General features: G+C 41.8%; 1 long non-coding RNA gene across 1 annotated transcript in view; it reads right to left on the bottom strand.

Moving 5' to 3' along the window:
- Nucleotides 1-1,834: 1,834 nt before the first annotated feature.
- Nucleotides 1,835-27,528, bottom strand: part of LOC147121725 (uncharacterized) — an 83,538-nt gene continuing 57,844 nt past the window's right edge. Inside the window, exon 3 of the long non-coding RNA XR_015077602.1 lies at nucleotides 1,835-2,760. This is a non-coding gene — a long non-coding RNA (uncharacterized LOC147121725). The remainder of the gene's footprint in view (nucleotides 2,761-27,528) is intronic.

Raw genomic sequence — 27,528 nt, 5'->3', positions numbered from 1 at the left:
ACCACACCACAGGAAATTTTGGATCGAGTAGGGAGGCAAAGAAGGGGTACTGTAAATGACATTTTCACTGCTTTTAACACCGGAACGTCTGTTGTCAACGCTCTAGACAACGTGGAGCTGCAGACACAGATCAATGGTTTAAAAACCCAGTTGAGGAACATACTGACAAGCGAAAATAAGGTAGTGGGTTCTGAGCTGCATGAAGACCAAGCCATGACACTACACTTAAAGGAAATAATTGCTGAGCTGGAGAAGCACGCTAGGACAGTAAATGTGCTCATTAAGGAGGATTGGAATGCGTCCGATCAGGCTGCGCAGAACGAGGCTTGTGTGCTATACGGGGCGTGGTTACTGGGCGAGGGCCGCAGTAATCTGGAGGATTTAAAACAAGGTTTGGTCCTGTCCTGGATCAGCAACAAGCACTTGCAAGCGCTCCACCCTTTCGAGAACGCATTAAGTCCGTGCCAGCTCAGACTAGCCGCAGAGGCGTACCCAGTCCCAGTGGACTGCGGACGCTCGAATCACACTATCATGGGAATCGTAATAAGGATGCCGGTGTTGGGTCCCGCAGCAAGGCCCGCCCCGGTATACAGGGTGGAGAACATTGGAGTCATTCAGGGGGGTGTGCACATTCGTTGTGCAGTGGTCCCGCCTTATGTCATCAGATGGGAGCGTACGATGACAGGCACCGACCTCTCGGGGTGTCGTAGCCGGGGAGCACACATCATCCTGTGCCCCCAGCATTTGCATGCCTTTTTGAAACCACAGTGCGGGTTCAGAGCCGCTAGCGCGAAGCCGATAAGTTGCACCATGGAGGCAATGGCAAAAGACCATGTGCCCCTGCAGGTGGCATATATCGGAGGTGGGACCTACTGTGTCACCACAGCAGCGCCTCACTACTGCCATGGACAGCACGAGGGGTGTCCGGTCAGTGACAGCAGTTTCTGTTTCAAACCCAGGGCTGAAGTTCAAGTGGCACAACAACGGATTGTCCCCATTCCTGCACCCTCCACCGTTCACCTCACTGTAAAAGAGAATTTCACGGACTTTTAGCGAATCGTCGCGCATTTTGGTTATGTCATTCCCCCTCTCCCCGAACACCTCACCAAGATTTTAAAAGCCGTTATAGTTTCACAGAAACATTTCTACACACTGGAGCAGAAGACTATAGAGATAGGGAAAGACATATTGGATATAGTCACCCCACCATGGTGGGACCTGTTCACCAATATAGAAATCCCGGCCTGGATTAGAATAGCATCCCACATCCTAGTAGTGTGTCAGGTTTTAATTGTAATATTTTTATTGTTCGTGCATTGCAAGAGAGGCAAACGCCTCCAGAGGCATGAGAACACAGGAGAATGGAGAGAACGCTATGTCCGAGTGGGGGAGGAGGACACCCCAGTGTAAACAGCTAGCATTAAAAGGTTACAAGGCGTCCCTCCATTTTTAGATTTTCAGTTACTGCAGGGTTTTAAGTGTGTGTATGTTGTAATGTTATAGCCGTTTGGTGAAGTTTTTTTGATTAATAAAAGGTGTATGCAGGTGGTGCAAGGAGCATTGGGCCCTTCACATCTGAAAGTTTTAGTGTGTTATAGTTTAAGGTAATACTGCCTATGATTGTCCAATTGTACACAAGGTAATTTTCTGAAATGGGAACTGCACGTGTCATGGGGATCATGGATAGTTAATTACCGGGAATGTTTGGACGTGAGGAATCGGGAAAAATTTGCTCACCAAGGATTATTGATACTGAAAGCAAGCTATCAGTATCACAGGGCGGACTGTAAGATTCGAAATTTTTTTCATTATATAATCACACGAGACAACAGGATTAATAACACAGCTTTATTGACCAAAAGGAAGCTTGTACAGACAAAACCTTTGATAAAAGGGGGCACACAAAATGGCCGCCGGACCTCGTGATCAGTTTCTTGGACCATTTGATTTCTGTTACTGCAAGCCAGACAGGCTTGTGGATTGAGAGCAGTAAGCCCGCGAAAGCCAGTATCGGGAAACCGAAACTCAGGGAAATGGGCATACATATTCAATTGGATTCTAAATACAAGACAGTTTCAGGCAAACAGGACGGGGCCCATCAAGATATGGGCGGACAATGCATGAACAATTAAACCCATTTAATGTACAAAGGAAAAACCGTTTAACAGCCATCAAGGGAAATCTCCAGACCAATCAATATGCGAAACGAGTTACGGTGACAAAGTAAAAGACATTATCGGCCAGGAAGGCCAGTTAAAGCTATCACCGGCTCCTGTTACAAGACAAAGCGCCCCTGCAGAGATTTCTGCCCGCCAAAATTATTACAAAGACTGGACTATGATCTGGCGGGAGAAAAGGCTGGCCCAAAAGGGTATAACTATGGATTTTGAAAAGTTCATCAGCACCTCTTCTACCTCGGTAGCTTCGGAATTCGATCAGGACGTTTTGGACGGACAATTCGGAAAGGACAACGTGGTCGGTGTTCAGCCAGACAAGGCTCGGCTGCGACGAGAAGACGATGAGGGTGGCCCGGGTACCGTTGTCGGGAGATCATCGATGGCCCAGGCCGAAGAAGAAGACACCCTCAGGAAAACCGACGATCCAGGCTGGAGAGAAAGGACATTCCGGGCCTAGCACTTCCGTGCCTCAACATCCCATTCTCGAGGTGTTTTTCTGTTCCATGAACCGAAATCCACAACAGACTTAGTGGATTTCAACCATGACGAGCGCTCACCGAGGCTGTGTACACTGCCTCATCGCCTGAGAGAGAGAGAAAAACAAGCTGTGCCAGAAGTTTCCAAATCCACGTGACGACGGAAAGCTGTGCCAGAAAGGCTGCGAACCCCTCCTTTTCGCGAGTTTGAAAGATGTGAGCATGATCCCGAGTTCCTCAAGTCGAAACTTAGTTTAGGTATAAGGGGAGGGAGAGGGTAAGGGTAATCGTAATGTGTTTCCCCTTTTTCTATGTGCCGTGTGTTTCCTATTTCCATGGAATCAAGTTTATAGATATGTGCATGCTTGTAGTCGCTTTGATTTGTGCTTATGATATGTATTTTGCAATGCTGCAAACTGTTTAATAATAAAAGCATCCATTTCGTGCTATTCAACCTGGTCTATTGAGTCTTTCTCTGCACTACAGTTCCCTGCACCTAAGTCCAAGGTCTAGAACCGTAGGGAAGAGTGGGTCGAACCACTCAAGGGTAATTATTGCACGAAGCCTGGTAGGAGACCAGAACGAGCAAGAGAAACCCCCTACAGGTATGGGAGTTTTTGGTCGTCATTCAAATTTTTGAATTCAGGGCATATTTTTGTGAATTTTGGGTAGAAATTCCCCCTTATGCCCTGATATTTTCCACAAGCTGTGAGGAAGTGCATCTCTGTCTCCACCACTCCCTGACTGCAGTGAGAGCATATCCTGTCCTCTCTTGTCAGCCAGGTTTGTCTGTGTCTGCCTTTTTCGATAGCCAGGCTATGCTCACTAAGTCTGTACATAGTCAAGGTTTTTCTCAATCTTTCACCGTGGTCAGGTATTCAGCCATGTTGTATTGTCTGTTTAGGGCCAAGTAGCAATTGAGTTTTTTTGGTTTTTTTTGCTTCTGCCCAATATGACAGATATTTTTCCTTTTGCTTAGTGACAATTGTGTTGGGTCGAATTCTCTGTGCTACGATGTCACTGTCCTGGGGCTGGTTATTGTTAGTAGTGTTAGTATTTACTTCACTGAGTCCCACGACTAGTTGACTGAGGGTATTCTTCTTTATGATCCTCTCTTGGCATTTCAGGGCTTTGTAATGATAGCAGTGGGGGTTGCTCATTTTTAGGTGTTTCCAAAATTTGGTGGCTCTTTTTTGGATAGTAATTAATAGTGGATATTGTCCTAGTGCTGCCCTGCATGCATTGTTTGCAGTTTTCCTTTGAGTCCAGAGGATTCTTTTACAGAATTCTGCATGTAGGATCTCAATTGGATGTTTGTCCCATTTTGCAAATTCTTGTTGTGTTAGCGGTCCCCACACCTCACTGCCATAGAGTGCAATTGGTTCAATTACTGATTTAAAAATGTTGAGCCAAATGCCAATTGGGATTTCTATTAGTGATGGGCCAGTATCTATCAGTGATGTGACATTATCTATCAGTGATGGGACAGTATCTATCAGTGATGGGTCGGTATCTATCGGTAATACGACATTATCTATCAGTGATGAGTCAGTACCTATCAGTGATTGGACAGTATCTAACAATGATGGGACAGCATCTATCAGTGATGAGATATTATCTATCAGTAATGTGTCAGTATATCGTTATCTATCAGTGATGGGACAGTATCTATCAGTGACGGGTCAGTATCTATCAGTAATGGGTCAGTATTTATCAGTGATGTGACAGTACCTATCAGTGGTGGGTCCGTATCTATCAGTGATAGGACTGTATCTAGCAGTGATGGGACAAAATCTAGCAGTGATGGGACAGTATCTAGCAATGATGGGTCAGTTTCTATCAGTGATGGGACAGAATCTATCAGTGATAGGTCATTATCAATCGATGATGGGTCTGTATCTGTCAGTGATGGGACAGTATCTATCAAGTGATGGGTCAATATCTGTCAGTGATGGGTCAGTATCTATCAATGATGGGACAGTACCTGATGGGACAGTATCTATCAGTAGTGGGTCAATATATATCAGTGATGGGTCAGTATCTCTCTGTGATAGGACAGTATCTATCAGTGATAGGACTGTATCTAGCAGTGATGGGACAGTATCTAGCAGCGATGGGACAGTATCGAGCAGCGATGGATCAGTTTCTATCAGTGATGGGGCAGAATCTATCAGTGATGGCTCAGTATCAATCGATGATGGGTCATTATCTATCAGTGATGCGTCAGTATATATCAGTGACGGGACTGTATCCATCAAAGATTGGACAGTATCTATCAGTGATGGGACAGTATCTATCAGTGATGGGTCAGTAGCTATCAGTATCTATCAGTGATGGGACAGTTAATATCAGTAATAGGTCAGTATCTATCAGTGATGGGACAGTACCTATCTGTAATTGGTCAGTATCCATCAGTCATCGGTCAGTGTCTATCAGTATCTATCCATGATGGGACAGTATCTATCAGATATGGGTCAGTATCTTTCAGTATATATCAATGATGGTGCTGTATCTATTAGTGATGGGTCAGTATCTATCGTTGATGGGTCAGTATCTGTCAGTGATGGGACAGTATCTATCACAGATGGGTCAATATCTATCAGTGATGATTCAGTATCTATCAATGATGGGACAGTACCTGATGGGACAGTATCTATCAGTAGTGGGTCAATATATATCAGTGATGGGTCAGTATCTCTCTGTGATAGGACAGTATCTATCAGTGATAGGACTGTATCTAGCAGTGATGGGACAGTATCTAGCAGCGATGGGACAGTATCTAGCAGCGATGGATCAGTTTCTATCAGTGATGGGGCAGAATCTATCAGTGATGGCTCAGTATCAATCGATGATGGGTCATTATCTATCAGTGATGCGTCAGTATATATCAGTGACGGGACTGTATCCATCAAAGATTGGACAGTATCTATCAGTGATGGGACAGTATCTATCAGTGATGGGTCAGTAGCTATCAGCATCTATCAGTGATGGGACAGTTAATATCAGTAATAGGTCAGTATCTATCAGTGATGGGACAGTACCTATCTGTAATTGGTCAGTATTTATCAGTCATCGGTCAGTGTCTATCAGTATCTATCCATGATGGGACAGTATCTATCAGATATGGGTCAGTATCTTTCAGTATATATCAATGATGGCGCTGTATCTATTAGTGATGGGTCAGTATCTATCGTTGATGGGTCAGTATCTGTCAGTGATGGGACAGTATCTATCACAGATGGGTCAATATCTATCAGTGATAGTTGAGTATCTATCAATGATGGGACAGTATCTATCAGTGATGGGACAGTATCTATCAGTAATGGGTCAGTATATATCAGTGATGGGTCAGTATCTATCTGTGATAGGACAGTGTCTATCAGTGAAAGGACAATATCTATCAGTTTTTTGTGACTGTATCTATCAGTCATGAATCAGTATTTATCAGTAATGTGACATTATCTATCAGTGATGGGTCAGTATTTATCAGTGATGGGACATTATCTATCAGTGATGAGTCAGTATCGATCAGTGATGGCTCAATATCTATCAGTGATGGTTCAGTACATGTCAGTATCTACCTTTGATGGGTCAGTATCTATCAGTGATGGTACAGTATCTATCAATGATGTGCCCTTATCTATCAGTATTAGATCAGTATCTATCAGTGATGGGTCAGTATCTATCACTGATGGGTCAGCATCTATCATTGATGGGTCAGTATCTATCAGTGATGGGACAGTATCTATCACTGATGGGTCAATATCTATCAATGATGGTTCAGTACCTCTCAGTATCTATCATTGATGTGACAGTATATAACAGCGAGGTGTCTTTATCTTTCAGTGACGGTTCAGTATCTGTCAGTATCTACCATTGATGTGTCTGTATCTATCACTGATGGGACAGAATCTATCAATGATGTGTCCTTTTCTATAAGTGATGGGTCAGTATCCATCAGTGATTGCACAGTATCTATCAATGATGGGACCGCATCTATCAGTGATGGGTTAGTGTCTATCAGTGATGTTTCAGTATATCATTAACTATCAGTGATGGGACGGTATATTCCAGTGATGGGACAGTATCTATCAGTGATGGGTTAGTGTCTATCAGTATCTATGAGAGATGGCACAGTATCTATCAGTATTGGATCAGTATCTATCAGTGATGGCTCAGTATCTATCAGTATCTATCAGTGATGGGACACTATATATCAGTAATGGGTCAGCATCTATCAGTGATGGGACAGTGTCTATCAGTGATGGGACAGTATCTATCTGTAATGGGTCGGTATCTTTCAGTATCTATAAATGATGGGGCAGTATCTACCAGTGATGTGTCTGTATCTATCATTGATGGGTCAGTATCTGTCAGTGATGTGTCAGTATCGGTCAGTATCTGTCAGTGATGGGACAGTATCTATCAGTGACGGGTCAGTATCTATCAGTAATGGGTCAGTATTTCTCAGTGATGTGAAAGTACCTATCAGTGAATGGTCCATATCTATCAGTGATAGGACAGTATCTAGCAGTGATGGGACAGTATCAAGCAGTGATGGGACAGTATCCAGCAGTGATGGGTCAGCTTCTATCAGTGATGGGACAGTATTTATCAGTGATGGGACTGTATCCAGCAATGATTGGACAGTATCTATCAGTGATGGGACAGTATCTATTAGTGGTGGGTCAGTAGCTATCAGTATCTATCAGTGATTGGACAGTAAATATCAGTAATAGGTCAGCATCTATCAATAATGGTACAGTATCTATCAGTGATGGGTCAGTATCTAGCAGTGATGGGACAGTATCTATCAGTGACGGGACAGTATCTATCTTTAATTGGTCAGTATCTATCAGTCATCGGTCAGTGTCTAGCAGTATCTATCAGTGATGGGACAGTATCTATCAGATATGGGTCAATATCTTTCAGTATCTATCAATGAAGGCACTGTATCTATCAGTGTTGGGTCAGTATGTATCATTGATGGGTCGGCATCTGTCAGTGATGGGATAGTATCTATCTGTGATGGGTCAATATCTATCAGTGATGGTTCAGTATCTATCAATGATGGGACAGTATCTAGCAATGATGGGACAGTATCTATCAGTAATGGGTCAGTATATATCAGTGATGGGTCAGTGTCTATCTGTGATAGGACAGTATCTATCAGTGATAGGACAATATCTATCTGATTTATGACTGTATCTATCAGTCATGAATCAGTGTTTATCAGTGATGCGACATTATCAGTGATGGGTCAGTATTTATCAGTGATGGGTCATTATTTCTCAGTGATGAGTCAGTATCTATCAGTGATGGCTCAACATCAATCAGTGATGGTTCTGTACCTGTCAGTATCAATCATTGATGGGACAGTATCTAACAGTGAGTTGCCTGTATCTATCAGTGACTGTTCACTATCTATCAGTATCTAGCATTGATGTGTCAGTATCTATCAGTGATGGGAACGTACCTATCAATGTTGTGCCCTTATCTATCAGTGATGGGACAGTATCGATCAGTGATGGGTCAGGATCTATCAGTGATGATTCAGTATCTATCAATGATGGGACAGTATCTATCAGTGATGGGGCAGTATCTATCGGTAATGGGTCAATATATATCAGTGATGGGTCAGTATCTCTCTGTGATAGGACTGTATCTAGCAGTGATGGGACAGTATCTAGCAGTGATGGGAAAGTATCTAGCAGCGATGGGTCAGTTTCTGTCAGTGATGGGACAGAATCTATCAGTGATGGGTCAGTATTTATCGATGATGGGACATTATCTATCATGATGGGTCAGTATCTATCAGTGAAGGGACTGTATCCATCAAAGATTGGACAGTAGCTATCAGTGATGGGACAGTATCTATCAGTGATCGGTCAGTAGCTATCAGTATCTATCAGTTAAGGTGCAGTTAATATCAGTAATCGGTCAGCATCTATCAGTGATGGGACAGTATCTATCAGTGATGGGTCAGTATCTATCGTTGATGGATCAGTATCTGTCAGTGATGGGACAGTATCTATCACAGATGGGTCAATATCTATCAGTGATAGTTCAGTATCTATCAATGATGGGACAGTATCTATCAGTGATGGGATAGTATCTACCAGTAATGGGTCAGTATATATCAGTGATGGGTCAGTATCTATCTGTGATAGGAGAGTGCCTAACAGTGAAAGGACAACATCTATCAGTTTTGTGACTGTATCTACCAGTCATGAATCAGTATTTATCAGTGATGCGACATTATCTATCAGTGATGGGTCAGTATTCATCAGTGATGGGACATTATCTATCAGTGATGAGTCAGTATTGATCAGTGATGGCTCAATATCTATCAGTGATGGTTCAGTACCTGTCAGTATCAATCATTGATGTGACAGTATCTATCAGTGAGGTGTCTTTATCTATCAGTGACGGTTCACGATCTGTCAGTATCTACCTTTGATGTGTCAGTATCTATCAGTGATGATACAGTATCTATCAATGATGTGCCCTTATCTATCAGTATTAGATCAGTATCTATCAGTGATGGGTCAGTATCTATCACTGATGGGTCAGCATCTATCATTGATGGGTCAATATCTATCAGTGATGGTTCAGTACCTCTCAGTATCTATCATTGAAGTGACAGTATATAACAGCAAGGTGTCTTTATCTATCAGTGACGGTTCAGTATCTGTCAGTATCAACCATTGATGTGTCAGTATCTATCAGTGATGGGACAGTATCTATCAATGATGTGTCCTTTTCTAGAAGTGATGGGTCAGTATCTATCAGTGATTGGACAGTATATATCAATGATGGGACAGCATCTATCAGTGATGGGTTAGTATCTATCAGTGATGTGTCAGTATATCATTATCTATCAGTGATGGGACAGTATATTTCAGTGATGGGTCAGTATCTATCAGAGATGGCACAGTGTCTATCAGTATTGGATCAGTATCTATCAGTGATGGCTCAGTATCTATCAGTATCTATCAGTGATGGGACACTATATATCAGTAATGGGTCAGCATCTATCAGCGATGGGACAGTGTCTATCTGTGATGGGACAGTATCTATCTGTAATGGGTCGGTATCTTTCAGTATCTATCAATGATGGGGCAGTATCTATCAGTGATGGGTCTATATCTATCATTGATGGGTCAGTATCTGTCAGTGAAGTGTCAGTATCGGTCAGTATCTGTCAGTGATGGGACAGTATCTATCAGTGACGGGTCAGTATCTATCAGTAATGGGTCAGTATTTCTCAGTGATGTGAAAGTACCTATCAGTGAACGGTCCATATCTATCAGTGATAGGACTGTATCTAGCAGTGATGGGACAGTATCTAGCAGTGATGGGACAGTGTCTAGCAGTGATGGGTCAGCATCTATCAGTGATGGGACAGTACCTATCAGTGATGGGACTGTATCCATCAATGATTGGACAGTATCTATCAGTGATGGGACAGTATCTATCAGTGATGGGTCAGTAGCTATCAGTATCTATCAGTGATGAGACAGGAAATATCAGTAATAGGTCAGCATCTATCAGTGATGGGACAGTATCTATCAGTGATGGAACATTATCTATCAGTGACGGGACAGTATCTACCTTTAATTGGTCATTATCTATCAGTCATCGGTCAGTGTCTATCAGTATCTATCAGTGATGGGACAGTATCTATCAGATATGGGTCAGTATCTTTCAGTATCTATGAATGAAGGTGCTGTATCTATCAGTGTTGGGTTAGTATCTATCATTGATGGGTTGGCATCTGTCAGTGATGTGATATTTTCAATCTGTGATGGGTCAATATCTATCAGTAATGGTTCAGTATCTATCAATGATGGGACAGTATCTATCAATGATGGGACAGTATCTATCAATGATGGGACAGCATCTATCAGCAATGGGTCAGTATATATCAGTGATGAGTCAGTGTCTATCTGTGATAGGACAGTATCAGATTTGTGACTGTATCTATCAGTCATGAATCAGTGTTTATCAGTGATGCGACATTATCTATCAGTGATGGGTCAGTATTTAGCAGTGATGGGACATTATTTCTCAGTGATGAGTCAGTTTCTTTCAGTGATGGCTCAACATCAATCAGTGATGGTTCTGTACCTGTCAGTATCAATCATTGATGGGACAGTATCTAACAGTGAGGTGCCTTTAACTATCAGTGACGGTTCACCATCTGTCAGTATCTACCATTGATGTGCCCTTATCTATCAGTGATGGGTCAGTATCTATCAGTGATGGGACAGTATCTAGCAGTGATGGGACAGTATCTAGCAGTGATGGGTCAGCTTCTATCAGTGATGGGACAGTATCTATCAGTGATGGGACTGTATCCATCAATGATTGGACAGTATCTATCAATGATGGGACAGTATCTATCAGTGATGGGTCAGTATCTATCAGTGATCGGACAGTATCTATCAGTGACGGGACAGTATCCATCTTTAATTGGTCAGTATCTATCAGTCATCGGTCAGTATCTTTCAGTATCTATCAATGAAGGCGCTGTATCTATCAGTGTTGGGTCAGTATCTATCATTGATGGGACAGCATCTGTCAGTGATGGGATAGTATCTATCTGTGATGGGTCAATATCTATCAGTGATGGTTCAGTATCTATCAATGATGGGACAGTATCTATCAATGATGGGACAGTATCTATCAGTAATGGGTCAGTATATATCAGTGATGGGTCAGTGTCTATCTGTGATAGGACAGTATCTATCAGTGATACGACAATATCTATCAGATTTGTGACTGTATCTATCAGTCATGAATCAGTATTTATCAGTGATGCGACATTATCTATCAGTGATGGGTCAGTATTTATCAGTGATGGGACATTATTTCTCAGTGATGAGTCAGTATCTATCAGTGATGGCTCAACATCAATCAGTGATGGTTCTGTACCTGTCAGTATCAATCATTGATGGGACAGTATCTAACAGTGAGTTGCCTGTATCTATCAGTGACTGTTCACTATCTATCAGTATCTAGCATTGATGTGTCAGTATCTATCAGTGATGGGAACGTACCTATCAATGTTGTGCCCTTATCTATCAGTGATGGGACAGTATCGATCAGTGATGGGTCAGGATCTATCAGTGATGATTCAGTATCTATCAATGATGGGACAGTATCTATCAGTGATGGGGCAGTATCTATCGGTAATGGGTCAATATATATCAGTGATGGGTCAGTATCTCTCTGTGATAGGACTGTATCTAGCAGTGATGGGACAGTGTCTAGCAGTGATGGGAAAGTATCTAGCAGCGATGGGTCAGTTTCTGTCAGTGATGGGACAGAATCTATCAGTGATGGGTCAGTATTTATCGATGATGGGACATTATCTATCATGATGGGTCAGTATCTATCAGTGAAGGGACTGTATCCATCAAAGATTGGACAGTAGCTATCAGTGATGGGACAGTATCTATCAGTGATCGGTCAGTAGCTATCAATATCTATCAGTTAAGGTGCAGTTAATATCAGTAATCGGTCAGCATCTATCAGTGATGGGACAGTATCTATCAGTGATGGGTCAGTATCTATCGTTGATGGATCAGTATCTGTCAGTGATGGGACAGTATCTATCACAGATGGGTCAATATCTATCAGTGATAGTTCAGTATCTATCAATGATGGGACAGTATCTATCAGTGATGGGATAGTATCTACCAGTAATGGGTCAGTATATATCAGTGATGGGTCAGTATCTATCTGTGATAGGAGAGTGCCTAACAGTGAAAGGACAACATCTATCAGTTTTGTGACTGTATCTATCAGTCATGAATCAGTATTTATCAGTGATGCGACATTATCTATCAGTGATGGGTCAGTATTCATCAGTGATGGGACATTATCTATCAGTGATGAGTCAGTATTGATCAGTGATGGCTCAATATCTAACAGTGATGGTTCAGTACCTGTCAGTATCAATCATTGATGTGACAGTATCTATCAGTGAGGTGTCTTTATCTATCAGTGACGGTTCACGATCTGTCAGTATCTACCTTTGATGTGTCAGTATCTATCAGTGATGATACAGTATCTATCAATGATGTGCCCTTATCTATCAGTATTAGATCAGTATCTATCAGTGATGGGTCAGTATCTATCACTGATGGGTCAGCATCTATCATTGATGGGTCAGTATCTATCAGTGATGGGACAGTATCTATCAGTGATGGGTCAATATCTATCAGTGATGGTTCAGTACCTCTCAGTATCTATCATTGAAGTGACAGTATATAACAGCGAGGTGTCTTTATCTATCAGTGACGGTTCAGTATCTGTCTGTATCAACCATTGATGTGTCAGTATCTATCAGTGATGGGACAGTATCTATCAATGATGTGTCCTTTTCTAGAAGTGATGGGTCAGTATCTATCAGTGATTGGACAGTATATATCAATGATGGAACAGCATCTATCAGTGATGGGTTAGTATCTATCAGTGATGTGTCAGTATATCATTATCTATCAGTGATGGGACAGTATATTTCAGTGATGGGTCAGTATCTATCAGAGATGGCACAGTGTCTATCAGTATTGGATCAGTATCTATCAGTGATGGCTCAGTATCTATCAGTATCTATCAGTGATGGGACACTATATATCAGTAATGGGTCAGCATCTATCAGCGATGGGACAGTGTCGATCAGTGATGGGACAGTATCTATCTGTAATGGGTCGGTATCTTTCAGTATCTATCAATGATGGGGCAGTATCTATCAGTGATGGGTCTATATCTATCATTGATGGGTCAGTATCTGTCAGTGAAGTGTCAGTATCGGTCAGTATCTGTCAGTGATGGGACAGTATCTATCAGTGACGGGTCAGTATCTATCAGTAATGGGTCAGTATTTCTCAGTGATGTGAAAGTACCTATCAGTGAACGGTCCATATCTATCAGTGATAGGACTGTATCTAGCAGTGATGGGACAGTATCTAGCAGTGATGGGACAGTATCTAGCAGTGATGGGTCAGCATCTATCAGTGATGGGACAGTACCTATCAGTGATGGGACTGTATCCATCAATGATTGGACAGTATCTATCAGTGATGGGACAGTATCTATCAGTGATGGGTCATTAGCTATCAGTATCTATCAGTGATGAGACAGGAAATATCAGTAATAGGTCAGCATCTATCAGTGATGGGACAGTATCTATCAGTGATGGGTCAGTATCTATCAGTGATGGGACATTATCTATCAGTGACGGGACAGTATCTATCTTTAATTGGTCATTATCTATCAGTCATCGGTCAGTGTCTATCAGTATCTATCAGTGATGGGACAGTATCTATCAGATATGGGTCAGTATCTTTCAGTATCTATGAATGAAGGTGCTGTATCTTTCAGTGTTGGGTCAGTATCTATCATTGATGGGTTGGCATCTGTCAGTGATGTGATATTATCAATCTGTGATGGGTCAATATCTATCAGTAATGGTTCAGTATCTATCAATGATGGGACAGTATCTATCAATGATGGGACAGTATCTATCAATGATGGGACAGTATCTATCAGTGATGGGACAGTATCTATCAGTAATGGGTCAGTATATATCAGTGATGGGTCAGTATCTATCTGTGATAGGACAGTGTCTATCTGTGAAAGGACAATATCTATCAGTTTTTTGTGACTGTATCTATCAGTCATGAATCAGTATTTATCAGTAATGTGACATTATCTATCAGTGATGGGTCAGTACTTATCAGTGATGGGACATTATCTATCAGTGATGAGTCAGTATTGATCAGTGATGGCTCAATATCTATCAGTGATGGTTCAGTACCTGTCAGTATCTACCTTTGATGGGTCAGTATCTATCAGTGATGGTACAGTATCTATCAATGATGTGCCCTTATCTATCAGTATTAGATCAGTATCTATCAGTGATGGGTCAGTATCTATCACTGATGGGTCAGCATCTATCATTGATGGGTCAGTATCTATCAGTGATGGGACAGTATCTATCACTGATGGGTCAATATCTATTAATGATTGTTCAGTACCTCTCAGTATCTATCATTGATGTGACAGTATATAACAGCGAGGTGTCTTTATCTATCAGTGACGGTTCAGTATCTGTCAGTATCTACCATTGATGTGTCTGTATCTATCACTGATGGGACAGAATCTATCAATGATGTGTCCTTTTCTATAAGTGATGGGTCAGTATCCATCAGTGATTGCACAGTATCTATCAATGATGGGACAGCATCTATCAGTGATGGGTTAGTGTCTATCAGTGATGTTTCAGTATATCATTAACTATCAGTGATGGGACGGTATATTCCAGTGATGGGACAGTATCTATCAGTGATGGGTCAGTGTCTATCAGTATCTATGAGAGATGGCACAGTATCTATCAGTATTGGATCAGTATCTATCAGTGATGGCTCAGTATCTATCAGTGATGGGACACTATATATCAGTAATGGGTCAGCATCTATCAGTGATGGGACAGTGTCTATCAGTGATGGGACAGTATCTATCTGTAATGGGTCGGTATCTTTCAGTATCTATAAATGATGGGGCAGTATCTATCAGTGATGTGTCTGTATCTATCATTGATGGGTCAGTATCTGTCAGTGATGTGTCAGTATCGGTCAGTATCTGTCAGTGATGGGACAGTATCTATCAGTGATGGGTCAGTATCTATCAGTAATGGGTCAGTATTTCTCAGTGATGTGAAAGTACCTATCAGTGAATGGTCCATATCTATCAGTGATAGGACAGTATCTAGCAGTGATGGGACAGTATCAAGCAGTGATGGGACAGTATCTAGCAGTGATGGGTCAGCTTCTATCAGTGATGGGACAGTATTTATCAGTGATGGGACTGTATCCAGCAATGATTGGACAGTATCTATCAGTGATGGGACAGTATCTATTAGTGATGGGTCAGTAGCTATCAGTATCTATCAGTGATGGGACAGCAAATATCAGTAATAGGTCAGCATCTATCAGTGATGGGACAGTATCTATCAGTGATGGGTCAGTATCTAGCAGTGATGGGACAGTATCTATCAGTGACGGGACAGTATCTATCTTTAATTGGTCAGTATCTATCAGTCATCGGTCAGTGTCTAGCAGTATCTATCAGTGATGGGACAGTATCTATCAGACATGGGTCAATATCTTTCAGTATCTATCAATGAAGGCACTGTATCTATCAGTGTTGGGTCAGTATGTATCATTGATGGGTCGGCATCTGTCAGTGATGGGATAGTATCTATCTGTGATGGGTCAATATCTATCAGTGATGGTTCAGTATCTATCAATGATGGGACAGTATCTAGCAATGATGGGACAGTATCTATCAGTAATGGGTCTGTATATATCAGTGATGGGTCAGTGTCTATCTGTGATAGGACAGTATCTATCAGTGATAGGACAATATCTATCTGATTTATGACTGTATCTATCAGTCATGAATCAGTGTTTATCAGTGATGCGACATTATCAGTGATGGGTCAGTATTTATCAGTGATGGGTCATTATTTCTCAGTGATGAGTCAGTATCTATCAGTGATGGCTCAACATCAATCAGTGATGGTTCTGTACCTGTCAGTATCAATCATTGATGGGACAGTATCTAACAGTGAGTTGCCTGTATCTATCAGTGACTGTTCACTATCTATCAGTATCTAGCATTGATGTGTCAGTATCTATCAGTGATGGGAACGTACCTATCAATGTTGTGCCCTTATCTATCAGTGATGGGTCAGTATCTATCAATGATGGGTCAGTATCAATCAGTGATGGGACAGTATCGATCAGTGATGGGTCAGGATCTATCAGTGATGATTCAGTATCTATCAATGATGGTACAGTATCTATCAGTGATGGGGCAGTATCTATCGGTAATGGGTCAATATATATCAGTGATGGGTCAGTATCTCTCTGTGATAGGACTGTATCTAGCAGTGATGGGACAGTATCTAGCAGTGATGGGAAAGTATCTAGCAGCGATGGGTCAGTTTCTGTCAGTGATGGGACAGAATCTATCAGTGATGGGTCAGTATTTATCGATGATGGGACATTATCTATCATGATGGGTCAGTATCTATCAGTGAAGGGACTGTATCCATCAAAGATTGGACAGTAGCTATCAGTGATGGGACAGTATCTATCAGTGATGGGTCAGTATCTATCGTTGATGGATCAGTATCTGTCAGTGATGGGACAGTATCTATCACAGATGGGTCAATATCTATCAGTGATAGTTCAGTATCTATCAATGATGGGACAGTATCTATCAGTGATGGGATAGTATCTACCAGTAATGGGTCAGTATATATCAGTGATGGGTCAGTATCTATCTGTGATAGGACAGTGCCTAACAGTGAAAGGACAACATCTATCAGTTTTGTGACTGTATCTATCAGTCATGAATCAGTATTTATCAGTGATGCGACATTATCTATCAGTGATGGGTCAGTATTTATCAGTGATGGGACATTATCTATCAGTGATGAGTCAGTATTGATCAGTGATGGCTCAATATCTATCAGTGATGGTTCAGTACCTGTCAGTATCAATCATTGATGTGACAGTATCTATCAGTGAGGTGTCTTTATCTATCAGTGACGGTTCACGATCTGTCAGTATCTACCTTTGATGTGTCAGTATCTATCAGTGATGATACAGTATCTATCAATGATGTGCCCTTATCTATCAGTATTAGGTGAGTATCTATCAGTGATGGGTCAGTATCTATCACTGATGGGTCAGCATCTATCATTGATGGGTCAGTATCTATCAGTGATGGGACAGTATCTATCAGTGATGGGTCAATATCTATCAGCGATGGTTCAGTACCTCTCAGTATCTATCATTGAAGTGACAGTATATAACAGCGAGGTGTCTTTATCTATCAGTGACGGTTCAGTATCTGTCAGTATCAACCATTGATGTGTCAGTATCTATCAGTGATGGGACAGTATCTATCAATGAAGTGTCCTTTTCTAGAAGTGATGGGTCAGTATCTATCAGTGATTGGACAGTATATATCAATGATGGGACAGCATCTATCAGTGATGGGTTAGTATCTATCAGTGATGTGTCAGTATATCATTATCTATCAGTGATGGGACAGTATGTTTCAGTGATGGGTCAGTATCTATCAGAGATGGCACAGTATCTATCAGTATTGGATCAGTATCTATCAGTGATGGCTCAGTATCTATCAGTATCTATCAGGGATGGGACACTATATATCAGTAATGGGTCAGCATCTATCAGCGATGGGACAGTGTCTATCAGTGATGGGACAGTATCTATCTGTAATGGGTCGGTATCTTTCAGTATCTATCAATGATGGGGCAGTATCTATCAGTGATGGGTCTGTATCTATCATTGATGGGTCAGTATCTGTCAGTGAAGTGTCAGTATCGGTCAGTATCTGTCAGTGATGGGACAGTATCTATCAGTGACGGGTCAGTATCTATCAGTAATGGGTCAGTATTTCTCAGTGATGTGAAAGTACCTATCAGTGAACGGTCCATATCTATCAGTGATAGGACTGTATCTAGCAGTGATGGGACAGTATCTAGCAGTGATGGGACAGTATCTAGCAGTGATGGGTCAGCATCTATCAGTGATGGGACAGTACCTATCAGTGATGGGACTGTATCCATCAATGATTGGACAGTATCTATCAGTGATGGGACAGTATCCAGCAGTGATGGGTCAGTAGCTATCAGTATCTATCAGTGATGAGACAGGAAATATCAGTAATAGGTCAGCATCTATCAGTGATGGGACAGTATCTATCAGTGATGGGTCAGTATCTATCAGTGATGGGACATTATCTATCAGTGACGGGACAGTATCTATCTTTAATTGGTCATTATCTATCAGTCATCGGTCAGTGTCTATCAGTATCTATCAGTGATGGGACAGTATCTATCAGATATGGGTCAGTATCTTTCAGTATCTATGAATGAAGGTGCTGTATCTATCAGTGTTGGGTCAGTATCTATCATTGATGGGCTGGCATCTGTCAGTGATGTGATATTATCAATCTGTGATGTGTCAATATCTATCAGTAATGGTTCAGTATCTATCAATGATGGGACAGTATCTATCAATGATGGGACAGTATCTATCAATGATGGGACAGCATCTATCAGTAATGGGTCAGTATATATCAGTGATGAGTCAGTGTCTATCTGTGATAGGACAGTATCTATCAGTGATAGGACAATATCAGATTTGTGACTGTATCTATCAGTCATGAATCAGTGTTTATCAGTGATGCGACATTATCTATCAGTGATGGGTCAGTATTTAGCAGTGATGGGACATTATTTCTCAGTGATGAGTCAGTTTCTTTCAGTGATGGCTCAACATCAATCAGTGATGGTTCTGTACCTGTCAGTATCAATCATTGATGGGACAGTATCTAACAGTGAGGTGCCTTTAACTATCAGTGACGGTTCACCATCTGTCAGTATCTACCATTGATGTGTCAGTATCTATCAGTGATGGGAACGTATCTATCAATGATGTGCCCTTATCTATCAGTGATGGGTCAGTATCTATCAGTGATGGGACAGTATCTAGCAGTGATGGGACAGTATCTAGCAGTGATGGGTCAGCTTCTCTCAGTGATGGGACAGTATCTATCAGTGATGGGACTGTATCCATCAATGATTGGACAGTATCTATCAGTGATGGGACAGTATCTATCAGTGATGGGTCAGTATCTATCAGTGATGGGACAGTATCTATCAGTGATGGGACAGTATCCATCTTTAATTGGTCAGTATCTATCAGTCATCGGTCAGTATCTTTCAGTATCTATCAATGAAGGCGCTGTATCTATCAGTGTTGGGTCAGTATCTATCATTGATGGGACAGCATCTGTCAGTGATGGGATAGTATCTATCTGTGATGGGTCAATATCTATCAGTGATGGTTCAGTATCTATCAATGATGGGACAGTATCTATCAATGATGGGACAGTATCTATCAGTAATGGGTCAGTATATATCAGTGATGGGTCAGTGTCTATCTGTGATAGGACAGTATCTATCATTGATAGGACAATATCTATCAGATTTGTGACTGTAACTATCAGTCATGAATCAGTATTTATCAGTGATGCGACATTATCTATCAGTGATTGGTCAGTATTTATCAGTGATGGGACATTATTTCTCAGTGATGAGTCAGTATCTATCAGTGATGGCTCAACATCAATCAGTGATGGTTCAGTACCTGTCAGTATCAATCATTGATGGGACAGTATCTAACAGTGAGGTGCCTTTATCTATCAGTGATGGTTCACCATCTGTCAGTATCTACCATTGATGTGTCAGTATCTATCAGTGATGGGAACGTATCTATCAATGATGTGCCCTTATCTATCAGTGATGGGTCAGTATCTATCAGTGATGGGACAGTATCTACCAGTGATGGGACAGTATCTAGCAGTGATGGGTCAGCTTCTATCAGTGATGGGACAGTATCTATCAGTGATGGGACTGTATCCATCAATGATTGGACAGTATCTATCAGTGATGGGACAGTATCTATCAGTGATGGGTCAGTATCTCTCAGTGATGGGACAGTATCTATCAGTGACGGGACAGTATCCATTTTTAATTGGTCAGTATCTATCAGTCATCGGTCAGTATCTTTCAGTATCTATCAATGAAGGCGTTGTATCTATCAGTGTTGGGTCAATATCTATCATTGATGGGACAGCATCTGTCAGTGATGGGATAGTATCTATCTGTGATGGGTCAATATCTATCAGTGATGGTTCAGTATCTATCAATGATGGGACAGTATCTATCAATGATGGGACAGTATCTATCAGTAATGGGTCAGTATATATCAGTGATGGGTCAGTGTCTATCTGTGATAGGACAGTATCTATCAGTGATACGACAATATCTATCAGATTTGTGACTGTATCTATCAGTCATGAATCAGTATTTATCAGTGATGCGACATTATCTATCAGTGATGGGTCAGTATTTATCAGTGATGGGACATTATTTCTCAGTGATGAGTCAGTATCTATCAGTGATGGCTCAATATCAATCAGTGATGGTTCAGTACCTGGCAGTATCAATCATTGATGGGACAGTATCTAACAGTGAGGTGCATTTATCTATCAGTGACGGTTCACTATCTGTCAGTATCTACCATTGATGTGTCAGTATCTATCAGTGATGGAAACGTATCTATCAATGTTGTGCCCTTATCTATCAGTGATGGGTCAGTATCTATCAATGGTGGGTCAGTATCTATCAGTGATGGGACAGTATCGATCAGTGATGGGTCAGGATCTATCAGTAACGGGTCAGTACGTATCAGTGATGGAACAGTACGTATCAGTGTCAGGTCCATATCTATCAATGATGGGACTGTATCTATCAGTGATGGGACATTATCTAGCAGTGATGGGACAGTATCTAGCATTGATGGGACAGTATGTATCAGTGATGGGTCAGTATCGATCATTGTTTGGCCATTATCTATCTGTGATAGGGCAGTATCTATCAGTGATGGGACAGTATCTATCAGTATCTATCAGGGATGGGACAGTATATATCAGTAATGGGTCAGCATCTATCAGTGACGGGACTGTATCCATCAATGATTGGACATTAGCTATCAGTGATGGGACAGTATCTGTCAGTGATGGCTCAGTATCTATGAGTATCTATCAGTGATGGGACACTATATATCAGTAATGGGTCAGCATCTATCAGTGATGGGACAGTATCTATCAGTGATGGGACAGTATCTATCTGTAATGTGTCGGTATCTTTCAGTATCTATCAATGATGGGGCAGTATCTATCAGTGATGGGTCAGTATCTATCATTGATGGGTCAGTATCTGTCAGTGATGGGGCAGTATCTATCAAGTGATGGGTCAATATCTATCAGTGATGTCTCAGTATCTGTCAGTATCTATCAGTGATGGGACAGTATCGAACCATGATGGGTCAGTATCTGTCAGTGATGTGAGAGTATCTATCAATGATGGGTCTGTATCTATCAGTAATGGGTCAATATTTATCATTGAAGTGAAAGTAGCTATCAGTGATGGGTCCGTATCTATCAGTGATGGGACTGTATCTAGCACTGATGGGACAGTATCTAGCAGTGATGGGACAGTATCTAGCAGTAATGGGTCAGTTTCTATCAGTGATGGGACAGAATCTATCAGTAATGGGTCAGTATCAATCGATGATGGTTCAGTATCTATCAGTGATGTGTCACTATCTATCAGTGATGGGACTGCATCCATCAATGATTGGACAGTATCTATCAGTGATGGGACAGTATCTATCAGTGATGGGTCAGTAGCTATCAGTATCTATCAGTGATGGGACATTAAATATCAGTAATATGTCAGCATTTATCAGTGATGGGACCGAATCTATCAGTGATAGGTCAGTGTCTATCCATGATGGGACATTATCTATGAGTGATTGGACAGTATCTACCTGTAATTGGTCATTAACTATCAGTCATCAGTCAGTGTCTATCAGTATCTTTCAGTGATGGGACTATATCTATCAGACATGGGTCAGTATCTTTCAGTATCTAGCAATGATGGCGCTGTATCTATCATGGTCTGGAGACGCCAGAGTTGGACTGGGGTGGACACAAGGCGGCCTTCGAGACACACGACAACGCAAAATCATCGAGCAGAAACTGATAGCCAAGTTCCGCACCCATGAGGATGGCCTGAACCGGGATCTTGGGTTCATGTCACGCTACATGTAACCCCAGCTGACGTAGGGTCATCCAGACTCGAGTCGTTGTTGGCTTGTTCTCTCCACACAGATGCGGCCGGACCTGCTGTGATTTCCAGCAAAGAAAATGTTTTTTGTCAGTTTTTTGGTTTTTCACACAGACCCCAGCATCTGCAACATTTGACCCCTTGTGACCTAACCTCATTGTTCTTTGATGTAATGTTTTCCTGACTGACCTGTTTGGACACCATTCACTCCTTTGATTGCTGTGATTATCTCTCTGCCGAGGTGTGATAAATGGCAGTTAGAAAGATTACCTGTAAACATCTGACATTATTCTCTGACTATATAAGCTGTGTCTTTATGCATCTCTCCACTTCTCCTGACGAAGGGGCAGCACTCCGAAAGCTTGTGACTTCAAATAAAGCTGTTGGACTATAACCTGGTGTTGTGTGACTTCTCACACTGTATCTATCAGTGATGGGTCAGAATCTATCGTTGATGGGTCAATATCTGTCAGTGATTGGACAGTATCTATCTGTGATGGGTCAATATCTATCAGTGATGGATCGTATCTATCAATGATGGGACAGTTTCTATCAGTGATGGGACAGTATCTATCAGTAATGGGTCAATATATATCAGTGATGGGTCAGTATCTCTCTGTGATAGGACAGTATCTGTCAGTGATGGGACAGTATCTATCAAGTGATGTGTCAATATCTATCAGTGATGTGTAAGTATCTGTCAGTATCTATCAGTGATGGGACATTATCTAACCATGATGGGTCAGTATCTGTCAGTGATGTGACAGTATCTATCAATGACGGGTCTGTATCTATCAGTAATGGGTCAGTATTTATCAGTGAAGCAAAAGTAGTTATCAATGATGGGTCCATATCTATCAGTGATATGACTGTATCTAGCAGTGATGGGACAGTATCTAGCAGTGATGGGACAGTATCTAGCAGTGATGGGAAAGTATCTAGCAGTGACAGGTCAGTTTCAATCAGTGATGGGACAGAATCTATCAGTGATGGGTCAGAATCAATTGATGATGGTTCAGTACCTATCAGTGATGGGTCACTATCTATCATGACGGGACTGCATCCATCAATGATTGGACAGTATCTATCAGTGATGGGACAGTCTCTATCAGTGATGGGTCAGTAGCTATCAGTATCTATCAGTGATGGGACAGTTTCTATCAGTGATGGGACAGTATCTATCAGTAATGGGTCAATATATATCAGTGATGGGTCAGTATCTCTCTGTGATAGGACAGTATCTATCAAGTGATGGGTCAATATCTATCAGTGATGTGTCAGTATCTGTCAGTAACTATCAGTGATGGGACAGTACCTAACACTGATGAGTCAGTATCTGTCAGTGATGGGACAGTATCTAGCAGTGATGGGACATTATCTAGCAGTGATGGGACAGTATCTATCAGTGATGGGACAGTATTTAGCAGTGATGATACTGTATCTAGCAGTGATGGGACAGTATGTATCAGTGATGGGTCAGTATCGATCAGTGATGGGCCATTATCTATCTGTGATAGGACAGTATCTATCAGTCATGGGACAGTATCTATCAGTGATGGGTCAGTATCTATCAGTATCCATCAGGGATGGGACAGTATATATCAGTAAAGGGTCAGTATCTATCAGTGATGGCTCAGTATCTATCAGTATCTATCAGTGATGGGACACTATATATCAGTAATGGGTCAGCATCTATCAGTGATGGGACAGTATCTATCAGTGATGGGAGAGTATCTATCTGTAATGGGTCGGTATTTTTCAGTATCTATCAATGATGGGGCCGTATCTATCAGTGATGGGTCAGTATCTATCATTGATCGGTCAGTATCTGTCAGTGATGGGACAGTATCTATCAAGTGATGTGTCAATATCTATCAGTGATGTGTAAGTATCTGTCAGTATCTATCAGTGATGGGACATTATCTAACCATGATGGGTCAGTATCTGTCAGTGATGTGACAGTATCTATCAATGACTGGTCTGTATCTATCAGTAATGGGTCAGTATTTATCAGTGAAGCAAAAGTAGTTATCAATGATGGGTCCATATCTATCAGTGATATGACTGTATCTAGCAGTGATGGGACAGTATCTAGCAGTGATGGGACAGTATCTAGCAGTGATGGGAAAGTATCTAGCAGTGACAGGTCAGTTTCAATCAGTGATGGGACAGAATCTATCCGTGATGGGTCAGAATCAATTGATGATGGTTCAGTACCTATCAGTGATGGGTCACTATCTATCATGACGGGACTGCATCCATCAATGATTGGACAGTATCTATCAGTGATGGGACAGTCTCTATCAGTGATGGGTCAGTAGCTATCAGTATCTATCAGTGATGGGACAGTAAATATCAGTAATAGGTCAGCATCAATCAGTGTTTGGATAGTCTCTATCAGTGATAGGTCAGTGTCTTGTCTATCAGTGATGGGACAGTATCTATCAGTGATTGGACAGTATCTATCTGTAATTGGTCAGTATCTATCAGTCATCAGTCAGTGTCTATCAGTATCATTCAGTGATGGGACAGTATCTATCAGATATGGGTCAGCATCTTTCAGTATCTATCAATGATGGTGCTGCATCTATCAGTGATGGGTCAGAATCTATAATTGATGGATCAGTATCTGTCAGTGATTGGACTGTATCTATCTGTGATGGGTCAATATCTATCAGTGATGATTCAGTATCTATCAATGATGGGACAGTATCTATCAGTAATGGGTCAATATATATCAGTGATGGGTCAGTATCTCTCTGTGATAGGACAGTATCTATCAGTGATAGGACAATATCTATCAGTTTTGTGACTATATCTCTCTGTCATGAATCAGTATTTATCAGTGATGGGACATTATCTATCAGTGATGTGACTTTATCCATCAATGATTGGACAGTATCTATTTGTGATGGGACAGTATCTATCAGTGATGGGAAAGTACCTGTCTGTAATGGGTCCGTATCTTTCAGTATATATCAATGCTGGGGCAGTATCTATCAGTGTTGGGTCAGTATCTATCAGTGATGAGTCAATACCTATCAGTAATGTGTCAGTATCTGTCAGAATCTATCTGTGATGGTACAGTATCTATCAGTAATGGCTCAATATATATCAGTGATGGGTCAGTGTCTCTCTGTGATAGGACAGTATCTATCAGTGATAGGACAATATCTATCAGTTTCTTGACTATATCTCTCAGTCATGAATCAGTTTTTATCAGTGATGCAACATTATCTATCAGTGATGGGTCAGTATTTATCAGTGATGGCTCAATATCTATCAGTGGTGGTTCAGTACCTGTCAGTATCAACAATTGATGGGACAGTGTCTAACAGTGAGGTGTTTTTATCTATCAGTGACGGTTCACTATCTTTCAGTATCTACCATTGATGTGTCAGTATCTATCAGTGATGGGACAGTATGCATCAATGATGTGTCCTTATCAATCAGTGATGGGTCAGTATCTATCAGTGATGGGTCAGTATCTATCCGTGATGGGTCAGTATATATCAGTGATGGGGCAGTATTGATCAGTGACAGGTCAGGATCTATCAGTGATTGGACAGTACGTATCAGTAATGTGTCCCTATCTATCAGTGATGGGATTGTATCTATCAGTGAGGGGACAGTATCTATCAGTGATGGGACAGCATCTAGCAGTGATGGGTCAGTTTCTATCAGTGATGGGCCATTATCTATCTGTGATAGGACAGTATCAATGGTGGGACAGTATCTATCAGTGATGGGTCAGTATCTATCAGTGATGGTTCAGTATCTATCAGTGATGGGCCATTATCTGTCTGTGATAGGACAGTATCTATCAGTGATGGGACAGTATCTATCAATGATGGGACAGTATCTTTCAGTGATGGGACAGCATCTATCAGTGATGGGTCAGTATCTATCAGTATCTATCAGTGATGGGACAGTATATATCAGTAATGGGTCAGCCTCTATCAGTGATGGGACAGTCTCTATCAGTGATGGCTCAGTATTTATCAGTATCTATCAGTGATGGGACAGTATCTATCAGCGATGGGAAAGTATCTGTCTGTAATGGGTCTGTATCTTTCAGTATATATCAATGATGGGGCCGTATATATCAGTGGTGGGTCAGTATCTATCATTGATGGGTCAGTATCTGTCAGTGATGGGAAATTATCTATCAGTGATGTGTCAATACCTATCAGTAATGTGTCAGTATCTGTCAGTATCTATCTGTGATGGGACAGTATCTAACAGTGATGGTTCAGTATCTATCAGTGATGGGACAGTATCTAACAGTGATGTGTCAGTATCTATCAGTGATGGGACAGTATCTATCAATTATGTGTCAGTATCTATCAGTGATGGGACAGTATCTATCAGTGACGGGTCAGTATCTATCAGTAATGGGTCAGTACTTATCAGTGATGTGAAAGCACGTATCAGTGATGGGTCCTGTAGTGTATGTACCTTTAAGGGGAGAACTACTTTTTACACCTCCTGTATACTGTAGTACCGGCAGTGACCACACCTGTATTTAACCCTGAGTAGGGATCTGTACTGTTAGTTTTAGAGCAACCCACATCCAGTAAACACCTGTTGATTGTTCCTCTGCAGTCTCTGTCTATTTATTGAAGGACACCATACATCAAGATTCACGGATTTAACATTGGCGACGAGTCGATTCGAACCTACCTGCAACTCTGCAGAAGAAGGCAGATTCCAGGGGCACGGGTGTCGACCATCCAGCGGAGACTCCAGCGAGACGGGCTGGCAGCAGGTACGGCGCAGACCCCTTCCCGGACGGCGGCGGCTGGAGCCGACCGACGGCACAGGGGAAGGCCGAGCAGCGTCGACGGGGTAAGGAGAGGGTAAAGTGCACACGGCACAGCTGGGGTTGAAGACCAAGCGGCGTCGACGGAAAAAAAAAGAGAGAGAGGGTAGAGCGCACGGGGCGCAGCCGGGGTTCAGGACCGAGCGGCGTCAATGAGCGAGGCGCGCAGGAAATCGCACAGAGCGAGGCCGGTGTTCAAGGGCTGAGCAGCGTCCGCGGGAGAAGAAAGGAAAGCGCGGGAGAGGC

Source organism: Somniosus microcephalus, chromosome 3, assembly GCF_052327205.1.
Source record: "Somniosus microcephalus isolate GS21.2 chromosome 3, FLI_Smic_1.0, whole genome shotgun sequence".
Classification (NCBI taxonomy): Eukaryota; Metazoa; Chordata; class Chondrichthyes; order Squaliformes; family Somniosidae; genus Somniosus; species Somniosus microcephalus.
The sequence above is the reverse complement of the archived record's forward strand: the minus strand, read 5'-3'. Positions and strand labels throughout refer to the sequence as shown.